Raw genomic sequence first — 12,547 nt, 5'->3', positions numbered from 1 at the left:
TGAGGGCAGGGCTGGCCGCCGGGGGCGGCTGCACGGCCTGGCCTTGCGTGCTTCACCCTGGGGTGAAGGGTCCTCTGTGGGGAGGGCAGAGCCCCTCGGAATGAGGTGGCTCAGAGGGGCGACACGGGTTCAGCTCACGGTGTGACTGCCACCGCTCTCCTGCCAGGAGAGGACTGCTGCGGCAGCCATCGAGGACGCAATATCTAAGCTTGGGCCAAGGCCCTTGGGGGTGCCTGAGGAGGAGAAGGGAGAAGGGGACGTGTACCTGGAGTCAGTTCGGGGAAGGAGATGGAGTAACACGGTGGAGAACTGGGGGAAAGTAGAAAGCGCGGGTGAGCGCTTGAAGAAGAGCTGCAGTTGCTGCCATGTGGAGAACGATGGCTGACCAGCAAAGCGTAGGAGCTGCTGCTCCAGTCAGGCCTCCCGTTATCAAGTGCTGGGATTGCCATATTGGAAGGGACTCCCCGGCCTTCCAGAGCGTCAAAATCTCCGTCTCTACCTCCACTGTTCAGAACCAGTTCCTCCAGTGGAAGAATAAGATACCCTTCCATAGAACAATACTTCCTAGCCCTCTTTTAAGCCCGTGTTGATCTGAAATGACATGTAAAGATACATATGCCTTCTAAAAGCTGTCTTTTATACTCATAATAATTGTAATTGGTCCTCTAATCTGTGTAAATACTTGATGGTTTTGAATCATATTTAGCTATTGTTTGAATTGTTCTGTGACAATACGAGACATTGCTTCCTTTGGAGCAAGTAGCAAATACGGTTTCTGGCACAATCGTGGCTCTTTCGTGATGGGAAGATGGTCTTCTTGCTCTCTGCTAATTAGATGTATGGAAAAATAATAACATTAAATATTGACCATAATATTGATTAGTACTGCATTTAAAAAGCTGCTTAATTAGCCTTTTCTGTAAAACCATTGGTCAATTAACACTTAGGTTGACATTTGATGATATACAAATCCAAACCCAAAATTGTATAACTAATAACTGTTTATTAAGATGATTCGGAAAGGATGGTTTTCACCAGTCAAGATTTTCATAGAAATATGAATATCCAAGAAAATTGAGAAGAATAAGGTCAGGGATGGGATCCAGATATTTTGGGCCTGATTCTACATCGGTCCTGTTTGACCCATAATTGCACTGTGACCCACATTCTCCTTTTGATTACGCTTGTGTGCCCCTCTTGACTTCAGCGTGCTCTTGCTTTATGCCATTTCATGTGAGAGAAGCACCAGTTTTTTTGTTTAATTGTGACTACTTACTATTTACTTACTGTTTAAAAAGAAAGAAGGTAAACACTGACAGCTACTAACAATAATCAAGCTATACGAAACTACTTGCATTAGTTTTCTCAGGAGGGAAGGGGTTCCCATGGAGCAAGAAAAAGTCAGTGAAGCAGTTGGAAACATTAAGAGAGTATGTATATCAGGAGTTTCCTGTACGCTTCCCTCTGCCAGCTTGTCTGTATGCTCTTCTGCAACAAAATCTGGGAGTAGCAATGGTAATTGCTATTATTGCTATTATCCACCACGAACTTGCAACTAACTTTTCTTGTCTTAGATTTTCCTCTTGCTCTTGTTCAGTCCCATGGACACAAAGTTATCTTCTTACTGTTTGTTCCCCATCACAGCAAAAGAAGTTGAAATTTCCATTTTCTTTCACAGGGTGCTCTGTAGCTCTTCCCCTTCTTACCTCTTTGTCTCGTTTGTTGCTGCATAGCCAACTTGGTCTGCCCTACTAAATTCGCAAAACTTAAAGTGCTATTTACATGCTAGTCTAGAAAGCTGCTCTACCTTTTTCCACATCCTTCTTAAATGTAAAATGATTTTTCTGAAGTTGTCTGGACTTGACTCCTCCTTAATTCCTTTTGAGGATTCCTTTCGTGGAGTGTCCCATCAATGCGACAACACAATTATGGGATAATCTGAAATTACCTTTATATACAAATCTCCCTGGTTTTGTCCCAAAACTTTCTTCTGTAATGTCATTTACATCAGAATTTTCCCCCTTACCATGTCCTTTATATGTGTATTTTTCATGGGGAAATTTCTCTGCCGCAAAGGACAAATCTTCATTTTCGTTTGGAAAGTCTATTTTAATATAAGGCAGATTAGTAAAAAAAAAAAAAAAAAAGACTTGATCAGATCAGTCTTTTATGTTAACTGTTGCAAGAAATTAGAATAGTCGGAGAAGTACTACAGGGCTTGTTGTGTTTTAAAAAAAATGACATTTCTCGCTACAGAGTTCTGCTGATATATCTTCAAGCCTTCAATAGAATAATTAACGATGATTTGCTCAGACAGAATTTTTAATTGTCAGCATCTTCCTCCTCCTCCTGCTGGCTCTTTCTTGTATCTTACAATGTGCCAGAACTTGAATAATGGTTTAATTTAGCTCATATGAACATATCTAAAGCTGTATCTGTAATGAAATATTGTAAAGTTAGGACACTTGAGAGTATTAATAGAAAATGGTATTATGCTAAACAGAACTATATTAAATCACAGTTTGCTGGTGAAGAGAACATATTTTAAGTTTGGAAAAAATGAAATACAACTCTTGCAGCAGTAGATGGTGGGAGTACAGTTACAACGGCAAAAGGGAAATAATCCCAGGAGCCTCAAACACTTGATTCCTGTGCTGTATTTGTCATCTGTTATCTGTGAAACCAACTTTGGACTGTTCATCTGGCTTATTGAAACCAGGATTTGTAATGTATGTGGGGCTTAACTTCTCTTTTCAGATGAACCACACCAAGAAATCATGTTGTTCAATTTAAATGCATGTTCAGCTAAATTTGTTTTGACACCATTTAGCCTACTGATAGAATCAGCGTTCTTCAATAATTATCTTCTAACATTTTCCTTCAGCATATGAGAGATTTTTAGAAGTACTCATTTTAGATATTTTTAATAAACAAAGCTCTAATGATAGGTTTAATAATTTCATATTACTCCAGGGCTATGTTTTGTTCCCCAGGGATTTCTGATAAGAAATTATATTCTGCATGGTAGAAGTGTCCAGTCAGCATCTTATGTATATAAAGTCTATAATGTAGTCTGCTGCTGTATTTGGAGGAAAGCTATCCTGCAAATATGTTCTCAGCCTGATGTCCTAGGAGGTATACAAGGACAGCCAAATTGAGATGGATATTACATCCATTCTTCGATCACTATTGCAAAACTTGATATTTATTTCATCTAGCTGTGAGAGTCCCATCACAGATGCATAGAAGATCTATGAAGCTGAAACTTCTGTACATGCCATGGTTATGCACAGAGGCTGAATGCTTCCCCCCTAAAGAGTTTCTGGTTCTTTTGGTCAATAATTCTGAGCCTGAACCAATCCCCCATGCTCCTTTTATCTTGGTGATAATTCCAAGGCATACTGACAGATTAAATGTCAACATTATCTCTTAATACTGTTATTTTTCTGGTGAAAGAACAGAATTTTAGCTGTACTCCTTTGTGCTTTAGGTTTGGTGCAATTAGTACTTATGGTGGCTTTTAAGCTTATAATGATTGGCACTAAGTCCCTCGGTGCCTGACAGCCAGGTTGGTATTGCCGGAGTTTATCAGACATCTTTCACTCTCTACCTCAGTGCATACAATTCTTTGCTGTGGAGCTATGAGGAAAAGAGAGTGGAGCCTGTAGACTTTTTTTTCAAGGCTAAGTCTCCTAAATATCCTTTTATCCTTCCTAAAGCTTCCCATCCTACACCATTCTGCAGCATCTCAGGGTTTCCTCTGCATTCTTGTAGCGTTCTTTCACCTTGGATACCTGGCTGGGACTCCAGAGTTAATCAGTACATAATTGGTTAAGATCATCTAAGTAGATTTTAGTGGGCTCAAGAATTTAATTCTCATTGCTAAACAGTATCCATCAGTAGTCCTGTTAAATAGTATCCCAATCACAAGGAATCATGGAGAGGTAGATTATTTTGCATAGAAGTGAATAAAAAAATCCTGACACATCATTTTAAGTCATATTCAGTGAATGAAGCAAGCCTAGTATTTCCGCTTCGTAGTTTATCCAAAGGCTTGTGTAGAAGTCTCTCTTTAAAAATTATGTATGTGCTATGCAGACTGTATAAATAACTGACTATGATATGTATGAAAAATAAGAGAAATTGCTTTATGCATTATATAGGACAAGGTTAAATCCAGTGCAAGATTCTCTTTACAGGAGATGGCAGATTCTTCTGGTGAACAGTCACACTAGATTATATGTAATTTGATATTTAGATCTTTTGTCTGTGCATGTGTGTGTATATATATATAAAAACCCTAATATTCTGTTGAAATACTGCTTGATGGTCTGTCTACTGAAGTTCCCGTTCAGTCCATGGCATAGCAGCCCTTTTTTGAACTCAGCTACCAAGAGGTTTTTTATATGACTGCAGAACCTGGGTCAGCAAGACTCACACCTCAGCACAGCTAACCTTCAAATGTTTGTCAGGTTTTGTGCTTCTGAGTGTGAGTCACAGCAAGTCAGTTTTTCTTTATACCTTCTTAAGAACTGTATCTTGCCATTAGGTCTTATCTTTGCAAGTCAATGCATGCATTTCTGCTGGGAGCTGGGTTACTAGCTTTCCAGACATGCTGTGAGACTTCGTGCCTTGATTTTTGGAAGAGGTGAATTTCAGATTGTTATTATGGCTTTGTGTCACAGCATGTAAATTTTTATTTCTTGGCATGCATTGCATAACCAGTACTGAGGTTTTTTCATGTTCTTCAAAGAGTAACAGAAGTTCAAACACTTCATTGTTCGGAGTGATGTGAAGCTAAGATAACGAAAATGCTGTCACACAGGTGGATGAATGCCACAGGACACCCTGAAGTTTCCTGTGTTACAGAGATGCCTGACTGGTTCTGCATAGTCACTGTGGATCCAGCACAGTTTACCAGCTTTGGCTGAGTCCTGAGGCTCCCGCCACAAAGAACCACTCAAAGTGGATCTGCTCTGCATTTTTTTGGTGCTTAAGATTCATCGTGAGCTGGATGGCAAGTAAGTGTTGCGCATGGATATTTGAGTGCATCTGTCTAGTACCAGCTTGGATCAAGAAAGACCTGAGCAGGAGCTTGCTGAATCTAACATGGCTCCATGAAGTTAAAGGTGCTGGTGTTGCACTTCTGAGTTTTCCTGGTTTTGTACTGTGGTCTGGATATACAGTGAATGGAGCTGGCTTAGGTCAGTAGAGCTTATTCTTCATGTTCCAGATCATATAAAAATGGCTAAACCACTTCCAGATCTGAACCAACACCGAAGGCTGTTTAACCTTGTTTGTGCAGCGCTGCACCTGAACCAGTAAACTTTGTATTAAAAACCTCAGTGCATCCATGGCGCAATTAATGTGCAACTGAAATAACCCTCTACAGCCGGTTAAGTTATGGCTGTGGAGTGTGGGGGACAGTGCAAGAAGGGACCTGACATGAATATGAGACTGGATCGCCTGTGCTTTGCCCACACATCAAGGTTCCCAAACATCCAAACAGCTGGGTTTCTTTTTCTTTTAAAACAAGTAAGCACAAAGTATTTTCTTTGCCTCCCAAATCAAATTTCCTCCACTTCATTACAGTGCCCTGAGGCAGTTCATCACAATGAATGCATCAGGCTTTTACAGGAAGAAGAGTGAAATATTTCCAATAAATATATTTCAAGATTCAGAAGTACTTGTAAATAGTTTCTTCAGCAATGTTTGGCCAATGGAGAATTTGCGATGTTATGACATAGTGTGAAGATTTTACTGCTGTCTGTCTAGAATAACATTTGTAATTTAATCAGTTTTTACTGCTCTGGAGTAAAACAATAAATAGTGAGTCCTCTGGAACTGAGACCATTTCTAGTTCTATGTTTGTTTGTCACCTGATGTGGTGAGGACTGATTCAAACTAGAGCCTCTGCACTAACACAGTGTCTGCGGGGCATGACTGAGCTTTGTATGGTGGAGGAATAGGAGACCTGAAGCTAAACTGATTGATTTTTGTTGTGTATTTCACAATACACAGTATGTATTCAAATATGAGAGAGAGATGTACAGTTGTGTATCTAGGTAAAAATACAAGGTTGACAACACTCACTACACCACTGAGTTAGCAGAACATGCAAAGTTCAACCACACTGCCACGGTTGTGTCTGAGGACCAAATGACAGTTGTCTGGTTTGGAAAGACAGAAGATGACTTTCTAATGATCCAGGTCTCCATGTTCATTCTAGCAAGCTGAAGGTTATATTTATCTTCATTTGATTTCTACCTACCCGGGAAGAAAAGAAAAAAACCTGGAACCCCCTAGAAACGCTGCTTGCCCAGAATTTCTGTTTTCACTGTGTAGACAACATGAAAGATTATACATATTTACTGATTGCCCAGTTTCTGTAATATTTGTACTGGTTTGTGCAGGAGAATACCTGAAGCAAAACAAGATAAATGAACACATTTGTAAAAAGCAGTGGAGGGCCAGACACTCAGCTTTTTGCTATAACCCATCAGTTAGAGGACTTGCAGTTTCACAGCTTATGACATCAACCAGTCCCCTCACATGAACTTCAGCCTTGAATTGTCTTTTCTCTGGGGTTGTGTTAACATGCTCAGACACTTTCTACTTAGGCTTGATCCTATAACATGCAGTGCTTCTCCAGTGAGCCCCCTGAGCTGCCACTGACTTTAGTATGCTCAGGATCTTGTATACTGTTTCTTTAAAGAGAAGAAAAAAAGGAATAATTTATTTATGCTCTCTGAAAGAATGGTATGGAGGGCAAGCTGTACTGAACAGACAGTTTTCTGGCAAAAAATATCACAAGGTTACAAAATCTGTTGCACTACAAGTGTCAAGAAATGCAATTTTTTTCCCCTTGCACCCTTTCTAAAAGGGAACTGGGAGGTTTATCAGGGAAAGACCTTGCTCCTGCTGTTCCTGAGGAGTGTGAATATTTAGATTATAAAGGGATCAGGACAGAGCCCCAAGCATTGTCCATTTTCATAACAGTTCATCACAGATTATAGTTTGACTAGGAGACAAATTAAGACCATTTCATTCAGTCAGCAAGGGTATTTGTAACTGTGGCTGGAGCTGTGATACTGCATAAGGATGCAGGGATGTTCTGCCAAGTCATCCTAGCTGTAGGTGAGAAAACCCGGCATACAGATGCAGGATCATTTCTGCTCACTCAGTGCTGGTGCATGCAAACTGCTGCTGGACTGTGTCATGGCTTTTGCTTTTCCTGAGCAGAGGTGGAAATAGAATTGTCTAGGAGAACACCTTTGAAACCAGGGAAATTCTCATGGAAATTTATATTTCGGTTTGTATTCTGTTGCTTCTTAAGGTAACAATGAAGGGAAAAGACCTGAATTTAGAATATTAGCCTAAGCCCATAACCAGCAAAAACTACCTCAGGTGCTTAAATTTAGGATGTTAGCAGTTTATTGACTTAAGCAGGATGAAAATCAGCACATTTGGTGAATAATTGCAGAAGTGATGAAGTAGTGTGTGTGTGCACTCATTTGCGGAGCTGGAGATCTTTCTTTTTGATGTCTCAGACAGAAATGATCCCTGAAAAAGTGTTATTTTTTAAAAAAAGTGGTGTTACACAATATTTGCACTGTGCAGGGCACTGTGCTTCCCAAGATCTCTGGGGACTGATTTATGTGAAATGCAGAGTCGCTGGAGCAGCAGACACCCTCCTGGAGCAGTGCCCCACAATCCTTACCATGTAGGCGAGATGTAGGTTTCTCCTGCTCTCTTTCAGACCCAATCCATCTTCAGTTCTCCCTAGGTTGGCACGCAGCCTAGGCTCACCCGCAGCCAGCTGGTCGGGGAGCTGTGCTGGAGGGCACAGGCGGGGGGCATTCGCACGGCCCTTTTCTGTGGTGCTGCGGTTTAAATGTGTGGGCAGTTTTCTGCTCTCACTTTCCACACGGAAAAAGATTGCAGCTGCATTTTGCGAAGAGCTTAATCCCATTAGTGTGCACGAAGCGCGGCCTAGAACTGCTCTCTGGATGTCAGCAGAGGGATGTTGTCTGTGGATGCTGACGGGCTGAAGAGGGGTAGGCACCGAAGCAGTCAGGCTGTGGGCATGCACAGTAGCAAACTGATAGGCACCAAGAAGGTCTTTGGGCTGAACAAATAGGCACCTACTACATTACTCAGAGTTTTTTATGAATGGTATGTTTGGATTTAGGTCTTTTTTTTTCCATTAAATTCTACTTTACTCACCTTTGTCCTAGTTTTAACTTAGCGCTTTGTAATTAAACATGAAATGAAAACTGGAGATCGGAGCCTACTGTGGCAGAAGAGGAGACAAGGATGAACTTTATGCATCAATTTCAATACAGATCAGACTGATGCATAAATTAAAAAAACACATTACCTTAAATTATGAGGCGCTACAAGAGGTGCTGAGAAGTGGAAGGAAAAGCTGCCTGAGCCTAGTAGGAAGAGAGATGGCAGGCATACCGTGTAACGGCTTGTGCTGCATCAGGAATCAATGTGGGATCCCAGTTTGAGCTATTTGATTTGGATTGCACCTACCCAACAGATACCTGTAGGGTCTGGCTTTACCCTTTCATTCTGGTGACATTTGGAGAGTTTGTCAATCTGGTAAATTGCACTGAACTGAAATACGGCATGGCCCCCTGCACACAGTGTTTTCTTGCCAGCTTCTTTTCTCCTCCTGGTTTGCAAGCTCCCTGAATTCAGTTCCTGCCTATAGTCTCATTTCTTCCTCAGTGCTCTGAGAAATGAACCAAATAATTAAAACACACCCCTGAAATCCACACTTGTTTATAGCTAGTCCTTCCTCTGGGATCATTAGCAGGGTGTCTTTTATATTTCTCTCTCTGTAAATTTGATCCTGAGATCTCAAAGTTAGTGGAAACAGGAGTGAGATTTTAGATTGCTGATTTTGAGGTCTGGTTTTTGTGTCAAAACAGCACTGGAGTTGGGATGAAACAATAATCAGATCTCCGGCAGTATTACTTTTTAAACAGGGAAATGAGATAATCTTTAGCAAAAAAATTTTAAAATCCAGCATTTAGCTTATCAGGTAGCAAGTAATAATCATTCCACAAATATTTGGGGAAATTTGTGGTTCAGTGAACCCAGTGAGGTGAATAGTTGGCTTGTGACAATCCCTGGTGTCAAGTGAAATGTGAACCTTTCCATAGCTTCTGTTAATTTTACTATATTGAACCAGCCCCTTCCTTATGTTTTCGTTTTCTCATTCATTTTGTCTTTCTATCTAAAGCACCCATTTTGCTGCTTCTGGCAGGAGTTTCTTTCTTCTTGCCGGGGAGGCAGAAGGTATCTGATGTAGTTTTTCTCTGCAGATACCTTCTTCTATGGTTTACATAGCAATGTTTTCTCTCTTTTATAAATTGATCATAGTAGTGGAAATCAATCCATATTCCTGTTAAGAGGATTTATTTCCGTGTCACTTTATATTTATTAGTGTTTATGTATTATCCAGTCACCTAACTTATACTGTCACAAAGATCTGCCATTTGATAATAACTTGATTCCAATTAAAAGATTTAAATTTAGAAGACTTTTAAGATTTAAATAACAATTAACTGATAAATGTTGTGCAATATTTGTTAATCCCAAAGGTCTATTTTACAGAGAGAATGGAAATGCAACACTGGAAATGGGGGGGGGGGAATGTCTGAGTGTGTAGCTCAAGAAACAATATTCTATTTGATGCTGAAGTACTAAAGAGTCAAAACTTCTCCTCCCAAAGGGAAATACTGAGAGGACAGTGAGGGTCAACTAATTAGGATGGAGCAATGGAAAAGAGTAGGAGTGAAATTAAAGATTGAAAATAAACGATCCAGAAGACAACAGTGAAAATATATATGTAGAAGACATGGTCAGTTGTCCCTATTTATGCAAACAGTGCTGGAGTAATCTTCCCCACCCCTCCTATGAATCATGGCTATGGGGAGGTTCTCAGGAGTCCACGAGATCAGGAAATCAACAGAGGAGTTGTGTCCTAATTTATGTGTTGAGTCACACTGTGGTACAGCGGTGTTCTGGCTGCTGGTTATCCAGTTTAGCATCTCTTCTAGCATATCAGCTTTCCAAGAGGTGTACCTGAGATTATTTAGTATGGTATGCAGGGCAGGGTTAGGGCAAGGAGGACGGCTATGAAGTTCCGGTCTCATATGAGACCTCCAGATGCAGTCAGGAGGTGGTATCATTCCAGATTCAGACCTGGAAATTAGAGGATATTCCTGGATGCAATGGTGTACGTGCAGACTCTCTAAACATTATGTTATTTTGAGCTGGTGAGAGAGAAGATGCGTCAGGAAGGGAAAAAGGTGAGCTGAAGTCTTGGCAAATCCTGAGACCATTTCTTTTCCCACCATTTCCTGTTGGATCTCAGGCAACAAAAACTCTCTGTGATAATTCATAGAGCTGTCCAGGCTGGAAGAGACCTTGGAACAGCTCTAGTCTGGCCTGCTGCTCAAAGCAGGTCAATAAGGAATTCAGACCATATTGTTCAAGGCTTTGTTGTGTCAGGTCTTGAAAATTTCCAAGAACAGAGGTTCTGCAATGTCTCTGGACAATTTGTTCCAATGTTTAATTATCCTCCTAGTGATTCCCCTGCCCCCCCGCCCTTATATCCAGCTGGAACCTTCCGTGTTTCAGTCTCCTTGTAGGCACTGGAAGGCTGCTGTGAGGTGCTCCCTGAACCCTTCTCCAGGCCGAACAAGCTCAGCCTCACCTCATAGGGCATGTGTGATCTGATCACATTGGATGAGTCAAGATTTCTGAAGGGATACTTGCCTCAATCCTCTTCCAAGGACAAGATAGTTGTTTGCTCCCTTCTCTAGGCACAACAGCCCAGGAAACCTTGCTGGTGAAGACTGAGGTGAAGGAAGCATTGAGGAACTCAGCTTCATCTGTGCCCACTGTCACTAAATCACCCACCCCATTCAGCAGCAGGCCCACATTTGTTTATTCTTTTAAAGCTAATGTAACAGTAGAAGTTCTTGTTGTCCCCAACGTCCTTTGCAAGTTTCAACTCTAGCTGAGCTTTGTCTTTCCTGGCATCATCCCTGAGTGCCTGGGCAATGTTTTAATATTTCCTTTGCAAACCTTTGTCTGTCCCATCTGTCTGTCCATCCATCCATCTATCCATCCACCCATCCATCCCAGAACTCTGCTGGTATGACTGGTCTCATAATGTCTCAGTGATTCCAGTGATGTCATAGCTCTGTATCCAGATGCAGAGCTCTAGCTGCTCCTGTTTCTCTGGCTACGTGTGTTTGTGTATGGGCATTTGAGGTAGCCCCTTTACACCTATTTTATCCTTCCCAAGGGCTCACTTGCTCCCATCACCTTGTCTCAACTACTTACCACCAGGACCTCCCTTGCTTAACTGCAAGCTGTTCTCACCATCTTGTGATGTTGTATCTTGTTTGAAGTCCTCTTTACCAGTTAACAAGCCTGCTGCCTCTTCATTCCCTGTGACATGGGGATGGTTGTACTTTTCTGTCTTACCAGCACATCATAATGATAAATACATGAAATAATTGGGAGCAGAGCTGGTTGAAAAGAGAAATACCTGCCTTCTGGGAAACTTGTGTGTGCGATGAAATTCTTTATGTTAGAAACAAAGGTAGAAATGTCAATATTTGTTGTGGAAGGATTTGTTAATAATTGTTTTAAGATAAACACAAACATTTTATTAAACACAGTCTTAAAAAATGCTGAAATTGAGGCAGGGAGCTCGGCTTCAAGACACGTGCCTCAGCTGCAGTGCACAACTTGGATGCTCTGCTTGGAGCCCGAGCAGGATGAAGGGAACTGGGAGGGTGGAAGCCCTGGGAAGAGTGAATGAACCTGGAAGCTTTGGAACCAATGGTTGCAGGGTTTCTGGGCTCCTCACTCTCTGTCAGAGCACTAAATAAAGCTCGGTCATCCATACCTTTGGGGTTTCCTGGAAGCCCAAGCATGCTCTAGCCTAATAAAAGTGTTGGAAACAAGCAAGATAAAGTTTTATTTGAGCTTCTCTTTTTAATAAGAAACTCTTTAAAGCCTATATGTATTCATGAGATGTGTTAGTTCTAGCTACTCAGTCTTTCCTACCTGTTAAGTCAGAAAATTCCCCAACCGGTTGCTCAGATAATGCGGCACTGTTGCTCAGATAATGCAGGTTATTGGGAACCCAGGAAATGGTGGTCCCTGTCATCCCAACCAGAGATTATGGAAGACCCTGAATGTTATGCCGAAAGTGAAGGAAGGTGGCTAAAGTGCAGTATCTGAATCAGCTGTTCCCCTTTTACTGTGCACAGATGGTAACCTCTTCATGAAGATAGCTGACTCTTCTTGATGACTCTCTCTTTCAAGTGAGCCGATTGAAAGACGCATCAGAATAAGGAATGTAGATTGCAACTGTAGGTGTCCCCCTTGAAGGACACTACAAGCGATGGAAATGCCTTTGAGAAATGCTGTAGCCACTATTTCCTCAGATTGTCGACTTCAGATGAAAGTAATTCAGAACAGTTCTGGTTCAGGAGGTGAGCTCACGATG

This window comes from Harpia harpyja, chromosome 6 (genome assembly GCF_026419915.1).
Source record: "Harpia harpyja isolate bHarHar1 chromosome 6, bHarHar1 primary haplotype, whole genome shotgun sequence".
Lineage (NCBI taxonomy): Eukaryota > Metazoa > Chordata > Aves > Accipitriformes > Accipitridae > Harpia > Harpia harpyja.
The sequence above is the reverse complement of the archived record's forward strand: the minus strand, read 5'-3'. Positions refer to the sequence as shown.